Below are 18,331 nucleotides of genomic sequence, written 5' to 3'. Positions count from 1 at the left end.
TATATATATATATATATATATATATATATATATATATATATATATTCTAATTCTGACTAATCAAATATATCAGTGGCTGTTTTAAGACAACAGTTTACAGCTACTGTAATAGGTGAGTTAGCCTACAATTTTTCTTATGACAGAAGAATTAGTACCTCTACAAAAGAAAGCAGTTCCTTAATAGGTTTAGTTTTTCTTCCAGTTGACTGTATGTTGAGCCACCAAAAGGGGCTAGTATCCAGGATGCTTATTATTGTTCAGAGAGGTTGAGTTGGATGAGAAGGCTTTGAGAATTATTGGATCTGATTTTATCTAATTATTTCCCTTTCTCTATGGCTAACTAGAAATGATAAAATGGGCAGTTGCTAGTGGTTGGTTTTTCTGAACCAAAGGAACAGCAGGTGCTTAACCTCTGTTTGGAGTCTATGGTATAGAAGATGTGACTAATAAAAAAAAAAAAAAGTGTGTACTTCACATTTCCTTTGACATCTTTCTCTTACCCACATTTCCAAATCTGATTGAGTCATGCGTGTATGGGATGAAATCTTGACTTGAAAAAAGGTGATGAGGGCCTGTTGGAAGAAGCAGTGATAAGGAGAGGCCAGTTCAAGCCTTCACTTTCCAAGAAGGGCCTTAAAAACACTAGTTTGAAGGTCAAGGATTAGTTATCCTGCTGTCCTGTTGTTGGGGTGAAATGAAAGGCTAAATATTTAAAAGAAAGAACACGGCCCAGCCCAATGTTCCATCTATTCTCCTTCCTTCAGCCCCTCTAGGATTTCTCCATCAGTCTTCTGTCATCTTTCCTTGCCAATCCCTATGTATTACTCTTCCTTGTGTCTTTCTTAGGTTTCCAGCTAGAATATGAGTTTGCTTGGTACTAAGTTCTATTTAGATGCATATCTTTGGCGACTACACAGTCCAGGCACTTGGTATCTGTTTAAGAAATGCATAAAGAGGTGTTACAAGCCAAACCTGCAATCCTCTCTTTTTGCCCAACTCGAATTTACTCCTTGGTTTTCAGCTTAAATGCTTTTTCTCTTTTCCTCTGAGCTTCAACAATCCAAACTTCTGCATCAAATGATTTAGGTTCTATACAAACATAAATGCCCTGTATTGCTCAAAGCGATCCCATAACTTTTACATTTATGAACTGGATATAAAAGGAGAGCAAAAATGAAGACATTAAAATGTATAGAAAGATCCTAATCTCTTGGCGTATTACATTTTTTTTCTTAGGAAACCTATTTTTGAGAAATGCAACGCGTAATTTAATCTGGCTGCTCCACTAGGTAGCAACAGGGTGTGGTATCCAGAGGAGCTTCGTGCAAAGAAGCCACCTGTGCTGTGAAATACGTGGCCAGCAGTCACTGTCCTGGCCCTGCGCAAGTTGAACAGCCTGCCTGCTGGGTGCGTGGCTCCCCCCAACCCCCACCTCTCCCAACCTGGAAGGAATAAGGGGTCGCGCCTTTAGACCTACCTGGAGGATATCTTGCGCGCTGAATGGTGGGGCTGTGGGTCTCTCCAGCGGAGGCTGAGAGGGTAGGAGGCGGAGACGTCCGGCGAGGGGAAGCGGTGGCAGTGCTGCCTGGCTCCGCGGAGGGTCCAGGCTCAGGGCTAGGGCTTGCCGGACTGCGCTCTTCCGCAGTAGGCTCTGCGGGCACCGGGAGAGAGGACAGAGCTCAAAGTGAGACCAGGCTGGTGGTCGTCGTGGCCTGGGCTGGGCGTATCAAGAGAGGGTGGTTTGGTAGGGGGTCTCTATGAATGCTACGTTGATTACAAAGAATTAAAAGGGTAAGGAAGCAGTTCTTAAGGTGAACGGAGTCCCTGGGCAGAAGCGACCAGCCGCCTTGGGGGGAGCCACAGAAAGGTTGTCAGGCACCCACTGCGCTCACCACCGTTTTGTGGCACCCAAACCTAGGCTAAAAATACGTGCATCCTGTCATCGCCCAGCAATCGATATCTCTGTCTCCACAATTGGCTCTGAGCTCGCTAAGTCAGGAAAACCACAGAAGGGGCACCTGAGGAAGAGTTTCGACGGAATTCGTGTGGTCAATGAGGGCGCATTTTCCAACTCCACTGCCCGTCCCCCCTCCTCCCCAAATACAGAATTTACACGTTGCATAGGAAATGCACCAGGTCCGGAACGAATGTGTGAATGCCCCGAGGAATTAAGAAAGTCTGCGCTTTTCATTCTAAATGCTAATGGAGCTTCGCTTCTATTAGCCGCGAGTTTCGGGGGCCAGGGGTCAAGCAAACAAAAGGGCACAGTAGAAATAGGCCGGCGCTGGAGACAAGGGGACAAGGCAGTTGGAGTTCCAGGCTGGTAGGGTGGGCGGAGGGAGGCCCCTTGCACCCAGCAGGAGGTATCCCTGAGGGTGGGCGACTTCGAGGCTCGGGGCCATCCCGCGGCCCCGAGGGGGCACATTCCGGAGGGCGCCGAGCGCGGCTCCGGGGCGAGCGTCTCCGCGCCCAGGCTCAGCGAAACTTTGTAGCTGGAAGCGCAGCTCGGCGGGCCTCGGGGGAAAGGATCCGCTGCCCCAAACTCTGGCCTACAGCGCCCTCTTTGCCTGGACCCGTTCATATCTTGAGGCTTGGGAACATGAAACCGAAAAAAAAAAACAAAAACAAAACAAAACACAAAACCAACCCAAAAAACAAAACACAACCCCCCAAAATCGCGGGGGTGCGCGGGCCGAGAGGGGCGTGTAAGTTTCGTCCCCCTCCGCCCCTGCGCCAGGGGCTTGCCCGAAGGAAGAGAGGGAGGGGACATCGGAACCCCCAGGTCCGGTAAGCCCTCGAAAGCCAGGAAACGGGGGATTCCCTTGTCACCCCCAGCCCCTGCCCTGCCCCAGATGATCCTACGGAAATCTTGCGCTCGCTGTAGCGCAAGCACGCGCGGATCTTCCCACGGCTGTGGCAGGAGCTTCCCGTCCGCCCCGAATTTTCAATACAGGTCTCCAGCACCCTGCCACCACCTCCTGCAGTAGGTGCCCTCACTCCTGCCCTCCCCTGGGTCCTTTCTCCGAGGTTCGGCCTCTGACTCCGCCGGGTGAGGGTTGAGTCTCCTCTAGGAAAGGGCTCCCCTCGAGCGCCGGGTGTTCGCGGGAAAGAGCCACACCACGTTTCCTACAGCCGAGCCAAGAGCCCCACGCCCCCCCCCCCCCCCCCGCCCACTCCCATGGCCGGTTACCTAGGCAAAGCCTCCGCGCCTGGAAACACGTTCCGCCGCTCCCGCTCGCGGCCGCCGGGGCCGGAGCACCGAGCCTTGGGGTTGTAAATTAGGTAGAAATAACCACCTCTGTCAAAGCTCCTTTCTTTCTCGTGGGCAGACGAAAGGAACACCCCCATGTTCCCCTCCCCGTGGTGAAGTGTGTGGAGGAAACCGTGAAACGCACCATTGTGACCGGGGCTCCTCCGCGGAGTTTCCAACCCTGGGGAGCGGGGGCGGAGGTTGGGCGGGGGCCGTAGGAGTGAAGGAGAGACCGACAGAAAGGGAAAGACAGAGATTCTCAGAAAGACCGAGGGAGAGGAGACAAACCGCGGGGGAGAATTTCTGCGAGCGCGCGCGGTCGCGGGGAAGGGAGTGGGTGGGTGCGGGGGGTGGGGGCTGGGGAGGGAGCCGGCGTGGAGGTGGCTTGGCCCGAGGAGGAGTCTTTGATATTCACGCTAGGAGCACCTCGCACAGGTAAGATAAGTCAAGGGAACTCTGACTTCATTCATTGTGCCCGGTAGCCGCGTTGGGCAGCTTTTTGCTTCCCCAACTCAGTTCTGTAAAATATTTCTCCATCGTGGGAATAGAAGATCCAGGACGGATTTGCCCTTTACCTCTGTCTCCTGGCACCCTAAGGCTCTGGGATGACAGCCCGACATTTCTGATTACCAAACTCCTTGCCGCTCTTCCCTCTCACGAATCCGAAGGCATTAAATAAAAGGCAATCTCCAGGAACGTCCTTTAGAATCAAGGGACAAACGCTTTCTCTCTTAGTCCTGACCCAAGCTTCCAACCGGCTCGGGAGGTGCCTTTGGAAGTCATTGTCCGCAGGCTGCGCTCTCATAACCGCTCTCCCCGCAGCACTGAGAACTTTCATTTATTCTTATTAAGAGTAAAACACTCGGAGCAACTTCTCCAAAAGCGCGAGTTCCGTCACTTAAGAGTAAAACATTCCCACACCAAGCCAAGGCCCGAAGGAAAGGAACACGATCCCCACGCGTGGCCGGGCTCGGGAGTCAGCAATTACAGCCTATTACCTCTGAAGGGAAAAGTGCACACGGGCAAGTAGGCTACGCCAGGCAGACGTGCCTAGTGGAGCCCCAGGCTCATTTCAATACAATAAAGCCACATTCCTACAATTACGCCCTCTTTCCAGAGATCATCCGAGCGCCTTTGCAAACTCCAACCACCGCTGCCCAGGCCCCTTCCCTCTCCAGCTTCCCCCGAGTCAACCGGCTGGGAGTCACCATTAGGTATATTAACTTGGACCCACCGGAGCCCCTGTTTTCAATCCTAGTTAAAAGGCAGGAAAATTACTGCCGTTCATCAGCGGAGCTGCAACTCCCTGCCGCCGCCGCCGCCGCCGCCGCCGCCGCCGAGAGCATCATTACCATGACAACTAGAGCCGAAATACCCTGAATTACATCGCTGGAGCTGCTACTGAACAAATCCCGGTCCTCCTCTTTGTTAGAGGCTTTTCGCCTCTTCGGGTTGGGGGAGGAATCCCACGAGCTCCAGAGGTCCCCGCGGGCCCGCTACAGGGGAAAAGTTTCAGATCAGAACCCCCCGGGCCGCTCGGCGAGCGAAGCCGGAGCGAGGAGGCGAGGGGGAAAAAAAAAAAAAAACCCACACTCAAAGTTGTCAATTCAGGAGCGACGCTTCCCAGCGCGCCAACTTTTTAGCAAGTCCCCCAATTCACTGGGCGAATCTCATACGTACTTGAGTGCTGTGGCGGTTCCGTCTTTAGAGCGAGTTTCTAGAGAGCTGCCCCGAAATCTGCACTGGGGGGGGAGTCACAGCTGCTGTCCCGGAAGGGCTGCCGTGAACCAGCCCAGCGGCTCCCAGAGGCGGTGAGCGTCTGGCAGGGGATGCTGCGATCCCGACTCATGGGAGAGTGCCGGCGAGGGGTTCCGCGGGCGTCCTGGCTGCGGCCACGGCCCGGGGGCAGGATGCCGCCGCAGTTCCCACCTCCGAGGCCGCCGCCGGCGCTGTCAGCGTTGCAAAGTGAGTCCGGGAGGGGCGTCCGGCTGCCGCGCGGCTCTGCACCGGCAAGGGCGCAGGGCGAGAGGGGTGTGAGCGCGCGGGAGAGAGTGGAGTGTGTGTGCGGAGCTTGTGTGCGCGCGTGTCTGTGTGTGCGAGTGAGGGAGCGGGTGTGAGCCTGTCTGTGTGTGGGGAGCGGAGGAGGAGCAGGAGCTGGAGGGGTGGGGGGCGGGAGGCAGGAGACTCCGCTCTCCCGGCTGCGCGTTCGCTCGCTCTCTCGGCACGTCATTTATGCCACAGGAGCCCTAGCGGCCTCTCCATAGAGTGCCTGGAATGCGAGACGTCAATGTGACGCCATGGGACGCTACGTCACCCTCCCCCTCCCTCCCCTGGCCCAGCCGGTTCCGCGTGTGCGAGGGAGGGTGTGTGTGTGTGTGTGTGTGCGTGTGTGTGTGCATGTGTGTGCGCGCGCGCGTTCCCGGACCATTCTCCGGGCTGCACAATGGAAACTGCGCCGCGCGGCCAAGCCCGGCAGGGGGGCCTTTGGGAGCCGAGCCGCCAACCCCTCTGCAGCGGCGCTGCTCGCCAGGGCGCGAGTCTGCCGGAGGGTGCAGCGGCCCGCCCGCGGGTCAGGCGGGACCGCCCAGCTGTCAGGCTCGGGTGGAGTAGTGTTGGAGGAGTGCGGCTGGCGCGCCTCCGAGGCTGCCCCGAGGCACGGAGCCAGGGAGAGGGGGTAAGGGAGAGGACAGCTCTTCCGAAAGGGAAGGCTCCGCCAGCCAGCTTCTCCGAGTGACCTGGCAGCCGGTGCAGGAGTCAGGCACCGGCCCGAAGACTCTCCGAGGTGCATGCAGCTGCGCTTTCCTCAAGCAACAGTTCCAAGGCTGTTTAAGTCTCGCTGGCCCGCAGCGTCTAGGCTAATCCAGCTCCTCCTCGCATCATTTGCTGAGTGCGTGTTTCGCCCAGGGATGCAGATGCCTCCGGGAAGATAAGGTTTTATTTCTTTATGCTAAGGTGTGGATTTCCTAACTGGACCCACAATAAGCCAACTGAGTGCACATCCATCATCCACGTGCGCGCTGCCGCAGAAACTACTTAATGTGTGTAAAACAAACACACACGTGTTGAACAGCTGACCGGGTCTGACTGTTGCAAATCATTCCCCCCACCCCCACCCCGCAGAAATGGAAATCTCAGCTCGCACTTTCACTTTTTCATGGTTGCCCCCCCCTCCAATCTCCCAAATTAAACATTTCGAAATCAATCAACAGGATTTATTAGTCAGTTCCTCGCCATGGGATTTGCTCTCTTCTACTGGGACACATTTGTCATGAAATGGTGTGCTGAAAGCTTGGGCGACTGTGTGAAGGAGAGCAATTTCTTCCTGGAAATGATGAATTTAAGTGTGAATTTCTTGCTGCAAACAGAAACAAAAATTTATCAAAGTTAAAGTCTGTCTCTTAGTTCCAAAGTGCAGCTGAGTGAAAAGCAACCTCTCTCAGATATGAATTCTTAAGGGGGATAAAATAGTTGAGTGCAACGTTGCAGACAGGCATGGTCTCCATGCGGTCCGCTTAAATCACACGTGATATTCTATTTCTTTGACACGTCCCAGTGTTTGCATGTGTGTGTGTGTGTGTGTGTGTGTGTTTTGCAGTGGGGGGTGGGTGGGAGAGGATCCTATTGTCGACAGCATGCGGTTCAGAATGGAAGAAGGTTCGAGTTATTAGCACCAGAAACTTGAAAACAAAACTAATTTTATTTCTATATACGACACGGATATATTTCTTCGACTCCCACTTCCACTTCAGGCAGGGTGGTGTGGAGAGAAGACCGTGGGAGGGAGGATGCTGAGAGAGCTGACCCCGCGGAGGGGAGCCGAGCCCGTGCACCGCCGCGGGTTCCAATCCAGTCTCGGAAGGAAGGAGGGCGCTGCTACATTGTATCCATTCAAAGGCTGGTGGTGGCGGGGGGGGGGGGGGGGGTGGGGGGGTGGGGGGGTGGAGGGGAGCAGGACCTGGAGCCGCGCGGCGCTGACGCACAGGAGGCGCGTGATTGACGCAGGCGATGTTACTAAATTGGGCGGTTGGCCGGGCCTCGCCGCCGGCGCGCGCCGCAGATAGCGGAGTAGGTTCCCCTCGGTCACCCCCGCCCCTTTCTCCATTCAGTGCTGCGCGGGGCGGGGCGGAGCGCAGGGGGCGGGGCGCGGCGCGGGGGGCGGGGCGCGGCGCGGGGGCGGGGCCGAGTGCGCGCGGCCGCGCCGGGATCCGGCCGAACAAATATAGTGGAGCCCGGGTATTTTTAGCCGGGCCCCGGGCGCGAGCGCGCCGCGTGAGGGGGCGCCCTGACCCCGCCGGGGGTGCGGAGGGGGCGGGGGCGGGGGCGGAGTCGCCATCTTGGACCCGGCTCGACCCCGTCTGGTGACCGGCGGCGCTGGGCCAGGCTCCGCGCAGGGGGTCGGGGTGAGTGGGTGAGAGCCTCGGGAGCGAGGGGGCGCGGGCCGGGCCGGGCCGGGCCGGGCGCAGAGGGCGAGGCGCGGGCGCGGCGGCGGGGTGCGCGGCCCGCGGGGTGCGCGCGCAGGTGCCGGCCGGCCGCCGCCGCCGCCGCCGCCGCCGCCGCCGCCGCCGCCGCCGCCGCCGCCGCCGCCGCCGCCGCCGCCGCCGCCGCCGCCGCCGCCGCAGCCGCCTGCCAGCTCGCGGGGCAGCCCTGGCGCGCGGCGGCCCGGCCAGCCCGAGTCGCGTGGGGGCGGAGCCGCCCGCGGCCACCGCTTCCTGAGAGCCGGGGATACCCCTCCCGGACGTCACGGAGGAGCCGAGGCGGCGGTGGCGGCCCGGGGCTCATCCTGCACTTGCATCACGGGTGCAGCAGCAGCTGCTCTGCTCCTTTGTGGCTTTTTCCCCTGTTGAGTAACTGCTTTGTTAACTGAAAATACCATGACGGGCCAGTGTGATCACCAGCTCGAGACCTCAAAGAAAGTGAAGCTGTCAGGCAAGGAGAGGGAGACTCCCCTACCCGGCTGCGATGGTATCTGGTGGGTGGGTGGGTGTGTGTGTGTAGAGAAGCACTTGACAGTTTCCACGTATTGCTTCTTGTCTAATTCTTCACCCCTTAGAAGGTTTAAAAATACTTTTTATTTCCATGCTGTAAAAATTTCATGGGCTCTGCACCCCTCCCGGTACCTCTTCAGTTTGAAATCTCACGCAGAACTGGAATCACTGTGAAGCAGGAACCCTAAAATTAGGTACAGTTTGTAGGAAACAGGATATCTTTTGATGGATTTATTGAATAAACTCCATTTTCCAAACGTTATATATATAAAAAGGTCCCTTGCCCACTCAAGGTAGTTGTGAAGCAGCTACCAAGTGTTTTCATACGAATTAGGCTCCTCCAGTGACGGTTTTAAACCTTTATCCTTGTTTAACTTTAAAAAAGAAAAAAAGAAAAATCCATCCCTGGCCAAATATCTCCAGGTATAAGCATTTCTTTATTTGAGTGGGTGAGTCTTTCAGGACATCTCTATTGGTTGATTCTGTGCTTTTCCCCCACCCCTCGCCTCGTTTGCATCCTTTCCTTCCTGAGTATCGGGTCGCCAATCTTTGTTCCTTGACTGCTGCTGGGCTGAGGGCTGTTGTCTGATTGCCCTGAGCCAATCAGCTGGCTTAGTGCTCCTCTGGGTAGGAAGCTGGACTGCCTGTTGGAGAGGTTCCAGTGGTCACTGATAAGTGGCAACATTTTTGCACTCAAATGGAGAGTCATGGAAGCAGAGACAAGGCTCTCTTGCAAACTGGGACACCATCCTCTCCTTAATCCTGGGTCCCTAAACCTGTGCAATTCTTCAAACAAAATGAATCCTTCTCTTCTTTTCTTTTTCTTTCTTTTTTTTTTTTTTTTTTAGTTACCATCTATTGTTCTGTACCTTTTCATAAGTTTGATCTACTGGGGATCACACATTAATATTCTGTAAGGCATATGTAATAGGACTTTCAGCAATCTAAGTTACCTTTCCGATGACTATTTTGTATTAAATGAAACTTAATACTTTATAATGAGAGCTCTTCTTTTGGGAAATCAAACAGAATAAGACGACCTTAATCTATGAAATGTTGAAAACTTACCTGGTTTGGTCTTTTTTCTAGAAGAGGGGCATTCACATGTGGCCTAGTTTACACACACAAAGCAAAGAAAGCAGTTAGTTTCTGTTTTCATGATACTTATGGCAGCCAATCTGTTAAAAACTCTATGAAGTAACTATTACAGATTCACTGGATAATAAATAACCTTTCATTTTGTTTCGGTTTCCTAGGTGTAGTCTGCAAGAAAAGAAAAAGTGCTCTTTCTCTTGGAAAATAAAATATGAAATTTGAGGGAAGTTTATTGTGTGTGATAGAAAACAATTGCTTTAACAAAATGGGATTTAAAAAATTGCTTTAAATGCTCTTCTGATTAAGCAATAATATATAATGTTGTTGATCTTGCTAATACACAAAGAATGAGGATGAGTCTTACTAATGCAAAGATTGGGCAGGGAAAGGTGAAATAAAAATTCCAAGCCAGAAGTTGTTACCTAAGGTGAAAATAGGAAGGAAAAATGAAAGAATTGTGTAAGTCCAAGTCTCTAGAATCACTGTAGAAGTTCTATGTTATGTATACATGTATGTACATATATAATATAAATATAATGTATAATATAAATATATATTTAAACACATAAGTATATATAAATAAATATATACATGAAGTTTGGTAACTGCAAGCTGACATTGACTTACAAACTTAAGTGTTCTGGGCTCAGGAACATGGGACTACTGTAGTACTATGTCTAATCTGCCTGCATACCATGTCTTTCCTATCAAGTCTGTCATTGCTCAGAAGTCTTCAGCAGCTGGATATTGTCTTCAAAGTAAAACCCCAAGCTCTCCACATCTTGGCTTCTTTATTTCCACAGAATTTCCCTGTTTTATGGTATCTTTACTGTTCTTCAAACATCTTTTCACCCTCTCACGTTTGTTCATGGTTTTCCTTTGTATGGCATTCCCGTCTTTCCTTTTCCCCTGCTTATTGAAATCTTATCTTTTCTGTAAAACTGGCTCAAGAAATGAACTCAGATTATGCTTTATTTAGTCTTCTATAGAGTTCTTATTTTTACTGCTTTCCTTTTGTGCTTTTGTGTCCATAGTTTATTCCCCTGTCAAGCTATAAGCTCAGAAACATGCTTCATACGTCTTTGAAATTTCTGTGGCACCTAAGTTTAACATAGATAATATATCTCCAAAAAATATTTCCCCCTTATAAATTTGAATATAATAGAGAGCAACCATAATATAGGTAACAAATTATATGGATTAGGAGATTCTTGGCGTGAATGGATATAAATGAGATCATATGTTAGTTGTTTTTTTTTTTTTAACCTCAACTTTTGACTTGTCCTGATTGAAGATACCTTTTCAAGGTGCCTGCTACAAGCCCAGACAGTTAGTTGCATGGTGATAAAAGGAAACTACAGTTTAGCTTGTACCTGTTATATCTGTGTAGGAAGATTTGCTATGAATTTTTTTTTCCTGCTAGACTTTGGTTTGATTCTTATTCTACCCTTTCTATTCTTCTGTTTGCCCTTTATCTTATACTGCTTTTTCTCAGTGATGAACTGGATGTTCTAGGCTAGGAAATGTAATGTCGTCTTTCGGAAAAATTTCTTAAAGTTTAGAAAATTGAGAACTCTTAACATCTGTGTAAAAAAAAATCTGTGTATAATGTTAAATATAAAAATTTGTTAATTTCCTACCTCTTCAAAAATATATTTAACTAGATTTGTGTGTCATCATATATATGCAGAAGTAAATTAGACAAAGAGATTTTGGAATCATATTTGTTGGAAGTTTTAGAGAGAGGCCTGTGTGACTTAGAATATTAAAATTTAAAAGGAAAAAGTAATATAATAGATCAGGGAAGACTTTCTAAGTTATGGAAGATTTTAGAAAGAGTAAAAACTGAGGAAGATTATTTAATAGTATAAGTGCTGATAATATTTTAAAATATCATTGACTTTTTTTTTTGCCTGTTAGTTAACAACAGACTTGCAGTGAGTTTTAAAAGAGTGTTTACTTCTTAGTCATGTTAGCCCCCAGTTGCTGGTAAACTCTGAAAGACCACAGTGTTTTGGGGGAGAAAAGTTACTACTCCTGTGTGATCAATCACTTCAGGATATCATGTATACCTATAAAATAAGATCTTCATTTTAGCTAGAAATGATAGATGAAGTTAATATTTCTTTCCAAATATAACCACATCACCCTTTTTCTTATTACTCAACTCTGAAAAAAAAAAAAAAAAGATTGCCTCACATGTACTTCAGTTGCTTCAGCATATTTTCCAAGAGTTAGATGCTGTATTTCACTGAGCACTAGATTGCTTCTCAGAGGCCTGGGTCTCGCTTTGCTGCCATGAAGCTGTCCAACGCTGGGTAAGTTTATTAAGCTTTTTTTAGGAGCCTTGATATCATCATCTGTAAAATGACATTGTTGGGCTCACTTTATGACCTTTCAGGATCTTTCAGGTTCTGAAGTTGAATGGATTTTTAGGCCAGTTAAGTATTGTGAATCATGAGTCAGCTCTGCTCTGGTCTCCTGTCGCAACCTGGTTGCTGTAGTCAGTAGGCTCAATAGCCTGTATGTAACATGTGCTTATAGTAGTAATATTAAACTGCTTTGGCCTGCTTGATAATTAATTGTAGCTATTGAGTAGGATCTTGGTGGCCTGAGAGAGTTAATCTCCTACTGGTATCACAGCCTTCTACCCATAAAGTAGAAACAAGCAGAAACCTGGATAGCCCAAAAGTCATTTTATATTTAACTATGGAGTTTGTTTTTGTACATTCATTTGAATATGGATGAGTAACAAATTGACTTCATACAAATTAATAAACTTTCATTGGAATGGATAGTGTTGTTTCAATTCCTTTCTGATCCTCACTGCATGCTAGGCATAAACCATTTCTTCTTAGATGTAGCAACCAAAGAATAACTGTCCTTTTTGTTTTTTTCCTGAAGAATGACTGGTGATGGTGGAGTTGTAAGTCTTTATATCTCTTTGCAGAGTGTAAATAGGTAGGGTGAAATATTGAGAAGGCTGGTCAAAAGAAAAATACCAAGTAGGTGCTAGGTATTAGGTTGAAAAAATATTAGCACATCAAGCAGGAAGAATACAATAAATTATGTTTGCAAACTTGTTACATACGCAGTTGGATACATCTTTATGGATAAATAAGAGCCAACTTTATAGACTTTGAGAAATACCTGCATTTTAACACATTGCAGGTTTATGTATTATCTGAGGTTTGGAAAGTAAAAACATGGCTTGTCCATTAATTTAGAGCTATTTTTTAAGTGCCTGTTCTACATACTTAGGTATCTGGTTTCCTGCTTAGATCATGTAATTAGTAACTGATTCTGATTTTTTTTTTTTTACCATAATACATTTTCCAGTATTTATTCTGCATGTTTATAGTTCACTACTGGAAAAATTCCTCCCTGACATCTGTTCTGAATTAGTTCCCTTTTCCAGTTATGTTTTCCTGTTTTATCGATTGTAGTGATGAGAATAGAAAGCTACATTTTAAAGATTTATCCTATTGAAGTTTAGTAAATTTGAAACAAACTTCATTATTTCTAATTTCTGAGAATGATTGTCTTAATTTAAATTCACATATTAAGTCACTATTTTCACTCTTTTAAGATAATAGAAAAAGTTGGATAAAAATTGAAATCCATTTACCATATAGTTTCATAGCATTTTAGAACTGTCATTTGACTTTTTAATGACTTTTTCATATTTTGTAAAGATTTTTTTTTTTTTAATTTGAGAGAGAGAGAGAGAGTGCATGAGTGTAGGGGAGGAGCAGAGGGAGAGGGAGAAGCAGACTCCTTGCTGAGCAGGGAGCCTGATGTGGGGCTCCATTCCAGGACCCTGAGATCATGACCTGAGCCAAAGGCAGATGCTTAACTGACTTAGCCACCCAGGCACCCCGACCTTTTTATATTTCAGAAAAAAATTTAAGAGAAGCTTCTGTTATCTCAAAATCTTTTAAAATATTTTTTTTTTGTTTAAATTATCTCGGACATACTTATTTTGGGGGATGAATTTATTGAAAACTTGGAGCAGTTCTTGAGCACAGAGTAGGTGCTCTGTAAACATTTGATAAGTGAATGAAAGCAGTTTTCAAGAAGTTACTTTATTCAAAATAGTCTATTTTCTTTATCTTTACCAGCCTGTGGCCTTAACTAAGTTTTCTGAGGGAGTTTTACTCAGAGTTTAGGCAGAAGAGAGCAGCAGAGGAGGCCAGCTGCACATCGCTGTGCCACTGCTACTATACTACACTGGCTTACCGTTGCAGTTTCGTCTACAGAGACTTCTAGCTGCCTGTATTGAGTGCTGAGTGCCCTGAGTTACCCCATTCTACTACCTGTGTGTGTGTGTTTTTTAATATTTTATTTATTTATTAGAGAGAGAGAGAGAGAGGCAGAGACACAGGCAGAGGGAGAAGCAGGCTCCATGCAGGGAGCCTGATGTGGGACTCGATCCCAGGTCTCCAGGATCATGCCCTGGGCTGAAGGCGGCGCTAAACCTCTAAGCCACCAGGGCTGCCTTACTACCTGTGTTTGAACTAAGAACAAATCAGGTATCCTAAGGAATTGTATCACCTTTTGACCTCAACTACCCCTAAGAATTAATCTCTGGCTTACCTATTGTGATGTGCCTCTTTTACTATGATAGTTTCACAAGATTGTGTTCTCTTTTCTTCACTGTCTCAGCCCTGGGCATAAGCAACCTGTTCATCAGTGAGTTCTTTACTTCTATTTGTCAGATTTTCAGCTGTAACCCTCACTTTGTTTTTCAGTTCTGGATGCTGCCTGTTGAAGCCCTTCCCAAGTGCACAGTCACTTGTCTGTCATTTAGCACCCATAGACAGAGGGACCCAAATGCAGAGTAGTTAGTAGATATAACTTGAATTATAGCTACCAAACATTTTTTAATATATTAAGCATTTTAAGTTTTAACTTTTGAAAAGGTAATACATTTATTTGATTCAAGCAACAGAATGTTTAGAAATGCAATTTTCCTTCCACCCCATTCCCCATCTATTCAGTTCTCATCCTTTCAGGGTTTTTATTTTTTTTATTTTTATTTATTTATTTTTTTTCTTTTTTTTTAAAGATTTTATTTATTTATTCATGATAGTCACACAGAGAGAGAGAGAGGCAGAGACACAGGCAGAGGGAGAAGCAGGCTCCATGCAGGGAGCCCGACGTGGGATTCGATCCCGGGTCTCCAGGATCGCGCCCCGGGCCAAAGGCAGGCGCCAAACCGCTGCGCCACCCAGGGATCCCTTTCAGGGTTTTTAAATCCATATTTAAGCCAATACAAATATAAATTCTGTTTTTTATATAAATGGAAGCTTATATGTGTTATTCTCCCTTTTGCACTTAACAGTGTATCTTGGAGTTTTTTCCATAACAGTGGGGAAATATTCCAGATATATTTCATTTTGAGGGGAGAGGGGCCGACAGAGAAGAGAGAATCTTAAGCAGGCTCCATGCCCACCAGGGATCCTAACATGGGGTTTGTTCTCACGACCCTGAGATCATGACCTAAACCAAGATCAAAAGTCGGATACTTAGCCAAATGATCCACCCAGGTACCCCCTAGATATATTTCACTTTAATAATATATTTTGGAAATCTTTTTGACATCATTGTGTGGATATAGCATCATTTTAAAAAAAATGAGTCTCATATCGATGGGCATTTGGGAAGTTTTCAGTATTTTGCTATTAGAAACAATACTGCAATAAGTACGTTTGTTACATAGATTATTTCATACTTGTTTACATGTATTTATAGGGTAAATTCTTAAAAGTGCAATTGCTGACCAAAGAGTATATCTCATTGTAGTTTTATAGGTACTACCAAATTGCCCTCCATAGAGATGGTACAATGTACACGTCCACCAGAAATATATGGGAGTGCCTTATTATGCATATTATTGCCCACAAAATGTGTTTGCGAACTTTTGTATTTTTTCCCCGATCTGATGGGTGAAAAATGTTATTTTGGTGTAGTTTTAATTTCTATTTCTCTGATGAATGAGTTTGAATATCTTTTCATATATTTAGGAGCCATTTGTATATCCTTTCTGTGAAGTGTATATTTAATCCTTTGCCTTTTTTGGACGGGGGGTGTGTAGGGGGTTTGTTTAAAAACCACCTTGTAGATGATGTGTATAATATTTGACCTTTGTAATATGAATTGCAGCGTGCCCACCCACTTCCCCCATTTGTTATTTGTCTTTCATCTTTGCTTATGGTGTTTTTGCTAAGTAGATTTTTCCTGAAATGTAATTGAATTTGTTAGTTTTTTTTTTTTTTTAATGACTTCTGGAATTTGGATCATAGTTAGAAAATCCTGCCCCCCCACAAGGTTATGAAAGAATTCTCCCATATTATTTTCTACTGTTTTTGCGGTTTCTATTTTACACTTAAGTTTTTGCTCATTTTTCTTGGTGTATGGTGTGATGGGTGGGTCCAACTTCGTTTTTCTCCAGATGGCTGGCTACTCTGTTGCCCCAACAGCATTTGTGAATAATCCATCTCAATGTTATACTGCCTCTTACCAAAAGCAATCTGATTTATCTACCCTTTTTTCATACCTACTTTGCTGCTATTGAATATAAATGCAGTTCTCTGTTTTTGCTCTTTTGGGACACCTTTTTTAATGGCAATGATGTCTTTCACCTTCCTACCTCCCTGCTTACCTCAACACCACCAGTAGCCTGGCAGCCACTTAATATTTAAATGAATACAGGCTGTCAGAAAGCTCTCCAGGATTTTCCATTGAACAACAACTGACTAAAAAGAAATCCTAACTATAATCAGGTTCCTTTGAAGACTTCAAATCAGAGATGTCTTCTAGCTTTCTCTAGCCATATTGACCAAACATTATGGAACCTGAAGTCCACTACCCGAGTCCTTCACTCCTAAGGCAGTCCAATTGGGATTGCTCTTTCTGTGCCGATTCCTGTCATCTGCTGTCTCTACTTTGTGTGACAATATGGGATATTACCTTGCATAGTTTGGAATGGGAACCATATTGTGTCAAAACAGTGGGTTGGATCCCTCATCATGCAGTGGCTAGCTCCAGAACCTCATTTACTGAGAAGTGATTGTGGAATGCTTTGGGGAACACTTACTTTCAATTTGAACCCCAGGCAGATTAAATTTTTTCGTACGGGACGTGGGGAAAACCTTAGCATTGTCTACCCAAGGAGAGAATTCAAGCAGGCAGATGAAATTCAATTAACTTGTTATCCTTACTAGCACTTACTAAGCTACTTAGTTAGTTTTACAGTTCCTTGATAAAAAATTTCCTTTCACTTTAGAACCATTGCCTTAGGTGATTTTCCTTTTTCATACTTGTCTATGCCAACTTGCTTGTTCTTTAGCACTGAACATTTTTAGGGATCGTGTTTCTTTGCCTTTAGACTTTCCCCTGATGCTGGTAGTGTGTTTTTTGTCAAATACAAGTTTGATTTAAAACTTATTTTGGCCAAAACCAATTTTGGCTAAATACGATTTAAGTGAAAGCAAACTGCCCAACTGGCAATTTGGGTTAAAGAAAAAAAAAAAAAGAGTATCCTAAGTTATTAAAATTTTTGAGTAGTGGTAATTTTAGAGTATTATGGGGTGATTAAACTCTTTTGATTCATTTTTAAGGGATTTTCCTAATTTTTCTTTTTTATATTTCAAATTAATTTTTAGCTACAAGAATACTTGGTTGATTGTGATATCAAAAAGTTAAGCTTGCTCCCCAACCATAGGAGAATAGGAGAATAGTTGGACAAGCTTGATCCTAACTACAAGGCATTTAGAGGTTAATTGGAACAACCAAAACATTAAACGATAAGATACGAACATATTTCCTTTTTTTCTTTCCTCCTCATTAAGAAAGCAGTGTATGTGCAGTACAGGACAGTCAGAAAAATGTAGATAAGGAATAGAAAGACAAAAGGAAAAAGCCATAAGTTAATTCATTCCAGAATAACCACTCTTGCCCTTCCCTGTCTTTTCAAATGCATCTTATACACATGAACTCTGCATATTGCTTGCAATCTGCCATTATTTAAGCATCCTTCACTTAACTAATTAGTCACCTGTGCCTAAGATTAGGTTTCAGTTCCTTTCTGTTTTTTGTCTGGCCACTGTGGACTTGGAATAGATGGCCATTCTTGGTTTCTTTCTGTCCCTCAATTCTGCCTAGGCCTATATCCAGACTGGGCTCCAAAGACCCTCTGCTTCCTTTAAGCGAGACAGTTTGTAAGTAAAGCCATTCTGCCAAGCCTTTCTATGGACTTACAAAAGGGGTCAGTTTTTGGAATTCCTGTGGAACTCTATTATACATAAAATAATTTTTGGAGTTCATGCCTGATGTATATTATGTGTGTGTATATGTAAATTACATGGGGAGAGTGGAGAGAGGACAGAGATTGGGTCCCCACTAAAATAAAAATGAAGAGGCATTGCAGCAGAGAAATCTACTATCATTGGAGGAGAATTATTTAAAGAGATTTTCTCTAAATCAGGGTTGGCAGAAATACTCAGGGTATTGTGCCCAAACCCAAGTCCACGGAAGACATCACTAATGAGTCATGTCACTATTTTTCACTGGATCCAAACTCAGCTTTGGATCTGTCTTGAATGAGATTCTAGATAGCTGTTTCTACTGGAGTAGGTTTGGGACACAAACCTATTTGCCATTCTTACTCTAAAATTTTGCATTAAAGTTTAAAAAAATTAAATAAAATTTTTATATCTGATGAATAAGTTTATGATGATAAATATAAGATGTGAGCAAGGAATAATTATCTGAGACTCAGGCAAAGCACATGCCTCATAGTTATGATCATGGAAGCAGCATAATTAAATTACCGTTTTGTTCTGGAGTGAAAACAATGTCACAGTAATACTCATCATTATAAATTGCCTATGGTATGGTCATGGTGATTGACTCTCCAGCATTCATTCTACCCCAGATGATTAGTCTAAGCAATTATGGTTGATCCCATTTCCTTTGCCAGTGAAGGGTTAGGAATGGC

The 18,331-nt window shown here is 45.8% G+C and overlaps 1 protein-coding gene and 1 long non-coding RNA gene across 5 annotated transcripts in view; one reads left to right on the top strand and one right to left on the bottom strand.

The window, feature by feature from the left end:
• Positions 1-5,449, bottom strand: part of NR4A3 (nuclear receptor subfamily 4 group A member 3) — a 40,352-nt gene extending 34,903 nt beyond the window's left edge. The window contains exons 1-3 of one of the 4 annotated variants that reach the window (XM_072842090.1): positions 4,931-5,449; positions 1,478-1,651; positions 501-572 (exon numbers count right to left, since the gene is read on the bottom strand). The gene's annotated coding sequence lies outside the window, so the exon portion shown is untranslated. Of the gene's footprint in view, positions 1-500; positions 573-1,477; positions 1,652-2,862; positions 3,134-3,190; positions 3,418-4,930 lie in introns of those variants that run through there. The other 3 variants (XM_072842087.1, XM_072842088.1, XM_072842089.1) reach the window with 3 other exon arrangements.
• Positions 5,450-7,549: 2,100 nt separating this feature from the next.
• LOC140641760 (uncharacterized) overlaps positions 7,550-18,331 on the top strand; it is a 33,881-nt gene continuing 23,099 nt past the window's right edge. Inside the window, exon 1 of the long non-coding RNA XR_012038359.1 lies at positions 7,550-7,650. This is a non-coding gene — a long non-coding RNA (uncharacterized lncRNA). The remainder of the gene's footprint in view (positions 7,651-18,331) is intronic.

This window comes from Canis lupus, chromosome 10 (genome assembly GCF_048164855.1).
Source record: "Canis lupus baileyi chromosome 10, mCanLup2.hap1, whole genome shotgun sequence".
In the NCBI taxonomy this organism is placed as follows: Eukaryota; Metazoa; Chordata; class Mammalia; order Carnivora; family Canidae; genus Canis; species Canis lupus.
Note: the sequence above shows the minus strand (reverse complement) of the source record. Positions and strands in the feature narration are given on the sequence as shown.